This window comes from Mustela lutreola, chromosome 5, assembly GCF_030435805.1.
Source record: "Mustela lutreola isolate mMusLut2 chromosome 5, mMusLut2.pri, whole genome shotgun sequence".
NCBI classification, from domain to species: domain Eukaryota; kingdom Metazoa; phylum Chordata; class Mammalia; order Carnivora; family Mustelidae; genus Mustela; species Mustela lutreola.
In genome coordinates this window covers 156,990,011-156,994,300 of record NC_081294.1, presented here as the reverse complement: position 1 = coordinate 156,994,300, position 4,290 = coordinate 156,990,011, and the positions used below count along the sequence as shown (strand labels likewise).

At 33.3% G+C, this 4,290-nt stretch overlaps 1 non-coding gene across 1 annotated transcript; it reads left to right on the top strand.

Moving 5' to 3' along the window:
- The first annotated feature begins 2,634 nt into the window (after positions 1–2,634).
- LOC131832849 (U6 spliceosomal RNA) lies at positions 2,635–2,741 on the top strand. Its single transcript, XR_009354207.1, has one exon. It is a non-coding gene; the product is annotated as a U6 spliceosomal RNA (small nuclear RNA).
- Positions 2,742–4,290: the final 1,549 nt, after the last annotated feature.

Here is a 4,290-nt window from a genome sequence, read left to right as displayed (position 1 = left end):
TTAATTCTGCAGAAAGTTTTTTCCAGCTTTATTGAAAAAAAATCTACTTATTATAATTTGTCAATTTAAGAAATGATTTCTTATAACATTGCAAACTTTTAACATTGTGTAAATTTTGTACAATTTGATAAATTGTTATACATCTTTATTGCAATACAATCTACATAAAAATGTTAATACATCTACTATCTCGTATAGTTGCCACTGTTTTTTATGCATGTATCATAAGGAATTTTAAGATCTACTCTCTTAGCAACTTTTATGTATATAGTATAGTAGAGATAAACTTCAGAGGTCTTTTGGGTTTTGTTCCAGACTTCCTCAATAAAGTGATTATCTCAATAAACTAAGTCAAATTATTATTTTTTTTGGTTTCCCAGTGCATATAAAAAATTATGTTTCCCAGTGCATATAAAAATAAGCACTATACTGTACTGTTCAAAAGCATTATGTTTTTAAAGAAAAACAATGTATATACCTTAAGTAAACTAGTTCTGAGTTTTCAGTGGGTCATAATTCCTGATCACAGATCACCATAACAAATACAATAATAATGAAAAAACTTGAAATATTGCAAGAATTACCAACATGTGACAGAGAGACACAAAATGAAAAAATGTTAGAAAAATGGTGGCAGCAGACCTCTTTTATACAAGATTGCTATAAACTTTCAACTTGTAAGAATGAGATATATGCAAAGTTTAATAAAGGGAAGCTCAATAAAAAAAGTATGTATATTTTATTAACTACGATCATCACGCTGTACATTAGATCCCCAGATCTTTCTCATATTATAGTTGGAATTTTGCACCATTTGACCACCTTACTCCACCCCAGGTTCACCCTTTATCAACTCAACTCTAAGTTTCCATTAGTTTGCCTTTTCCTCAGATTCTGTATATATTTAAAAAATATATAAAATCTTTGAAATATTTCACTTAGTATAATACCTTCAAGATCCATCCATGCTGTTGTAAATGGCAGTATTTCTTAATTTTTCATGGTTAAGTAGTATTCCATAGTATATATTTACCATACTTATTTTATTCATTCATCCATTAATGGATACTGAAGTTCTTTCCAACTCTTGCTTAGAGTTAATAATTTTATAATAAACATAAGAGTGCAGATATGTCTTTGAACATTGACTTCGTTTCCTTTAGATATATACCTAGAAGTGGGATTACTGAATCATATGGTAATTTTACTTTTAATAATATGAATAATCTCCATACTGTTCTCCATACAAATTTATAGCCCTATCACAGTGCATAAGTTCCCCATTTTCCCCAATATTTACCAAAATTTGTTAGTTTCAATTTTTTGGTAGTATATATTCTAGTAGGTAGTAATATCTTGCTGTGTTTTTCAGAGGTAAACAACAACAACAACAACATAATGACTTTGCCCTGAGTTTTTTACGTTGAGCACTTTTTAATGCTCCAGTTGGTCATTTATATAACTTTTTTGAAAAAAAAGTCTATTGAGATCCTTTGCTATTTTTTTAATTATATATTTTTTTCATTTGTATCTGTTGGTTATTAACCTCCTTTCAGATATAAGATTTGTAAGTGTTTTCTTACATTCTGTGGATTGTGTTTTCGTTCTCTCTCTCTTTTTTTTTTTGGCAATGCAGAAACTTTAGTTTGATGTAATACCATTTATTTATTTTTGCTTTTTTTGCTTGTGTTTTTGGTCTGGTATCCAAAAAACTATTGGCAAGACCAATGTCAAGGAGAATTTTTCCTATGTTTTCCTTTAGGAAATTTAGTTTCATGCATCACCTTTAAGTCTTTAATCTATTTCAAGTTAAGACTTATGAGTGATATAAGGTTCCAGTTTCATACTGTTTATGTGACAGTTTTAAATATCATTTATTGAACAATCTTTACCCATTACATATGTTGGCCCCTGTCAAATATTAGGTAACTGTATGAAAGGATTTATTTCTGGACTCTCAATTCTGTTCTACTTGTTTATTGGTCTGTTTTTATGCCAGTATACTTTATTGTTTGGAGCATGAGGGTTTTGTAGTATAGTTTCAAATCAAGAAGTGTAATTTCTCTTCTTCATTCTTTCTCAGAACTGCTTTGGTTATTTGTTGTCTTTTATGGTCTCATATAAATTTTAGGATTCTTTACTTACTTCTGTAAAAAAATAATATAGGTATTTTTATAAATTTTTTAATTTATTTATTTAACAGAGAGAGATGACAAGCAGTCAGAGAGGCAGGCAGAGAGAGAAGAGGAAGCAGGCTTCCTGCTGAGCAGAGAGCCTGATGTGGGGCTCGATCGCAGGACCCTGGGATCATGACCTGAGCCGAAGGCAGCAGCTTAACCCACTGAGCAACCCAGGCGCCCCTAACTTTGGATTTTTGATAGGAATTAGATTTACGGATGGTTTTCGGTAGTATGGACATTTTAACAAAGTTAATTCTTACTATCCATAAATATGAGCTATCTTTCCATTTGTGTCTCCTTCAATTTCTTTATCAATGTCATAGTTTATGGAGTACATCTTCTTAGTTAAATCTATTCCTAAGTATTTTTTTATTTTTGCTGCTATTGTGAATTAGATTGTTTTCTTTATTTTTTCAGATAGTTCATCATTAGAGTGTTAAAATCCACCTGTCTTGTGCTTACTTTGGCAGCACATATACTAAAATTGGAATGATGCAAAGAAGATTAGCGTGATCACTGAACAAGGATGACATGAAAAACTGGGAAGCATTCCATATTAAAAAAAATGAAACAAAACAAAATTCTTGTCTTTTATGTATTGATCTTGTATTTGGCAGCTTTACTAATTTGTTTATTCAAAGTTTTTGTGAAGTTTTTAGGATTTTTTAACAGGTAAGTTCATGTTATCCAAAATAAGAAAATTTACTTCTTCTTCTTCTTTTTTTTTTTTTTTTTTTGGAGTCTCTTATTTCTTTGTGTTCCTTGTTTCTCTGGCTAGGACATCCAGTACTATGTCAAATGAGAGTAGTGAAAGTGGACACACTTGTCTTTTTTCTGATCTTTAAGAGGAAAACTTTCAAACATTTTTGATTGAATATGAGATTAGCTCTGGGCTTGCAATATGTGTTTTTTCTTTAATGGATTTTTAAACTTATTTTTTAAAATTTTTTATAAACATATAATGTGTTTTTATCCCTAGGGGTACAGGTCTGTGAATCACCAGGTTTACACATTTCACAGCACTCACCATCACTCACATAGCACCTGCCCTCCCCAATGTCCATACCCCCACCATCCGCTCCCAACACACCTCCCCCCAAGCAACCCTCAGTCTGTTTTGTGAGATTCAGTCTTTTATGGTTTGTCTCCCTCCCAATCCCATCTTCTTTTATTTTTCTTTTCGTACGCCCGAAACCGCCTATGTTGCATCTCCACTTCATCATATCAGGGAGATCATATGATAGTTGTCTTTCTCAGATTGATTTATTTCGCCAAGCATAATACCCTCTAGTTCCATCCACGTCATCACAAATAGCAGGATTTCATTTCTTTGGATGGCTACATAGTATTCCATTGTACATATACCACATCTTATTTATTGATTCATCTGTTGAAGGACATGTAGGTTCTTTCCATAGTTTAACTATTGTGGACATTGCTGCTATAAACATTTGGGTGCATGTGCCCCTTCAGAATGCCACGTTTGTATCTGTAGGGTATATACCCAGTACTACAAGCACTGGGTCATAGGGTAGTTGTATTTTCAGCTTTTTGAGGCAGCTCCACGCTGTTTTTCAGAGTGGTTGCACCAGCTTGCATTGCCACGTACAGTGTAGGAGGGTTGCCCTTTCTCCACATTCTCGCCAGCATCTGTCATTGACTGACTTGTTCATGTTAGCTATTCTGAAAGGTGTGAGGTGGTATCTCATTCTGGTTTTGATTTGTATTTCCCTGATGCTGAGTGATGTGGAGCATTTTTTCATGTGTCTCTTGGCCATTTGGATGTATTCTTTGCAGAAATGTCTGTTCATGTCCTTTGCCCATTTCTTCATTATATTATTTGTTCTTAGGGTGTTGAGTTTGATAAGCTCTTTATAGATTTTGGATACTGGCCCTTTATCTGGTATGTCATTTGCAAATATCTTCTCCCAGATAACTTCTGACAGTCATCTTTTGCCTTTGTTAACTGTTTCCTTTGCTGCGCAAAAGCTTTTTGATCTGATGAAATCCCAATAGTTCAGTCTTGCCCTTGCTTCCCTTGCCTTTGGCGATGTTCCTAGGAAGAAGTTGCTGCTGCTGAGGCCAAAGAGGATGCTACCTGTTCTCTCCT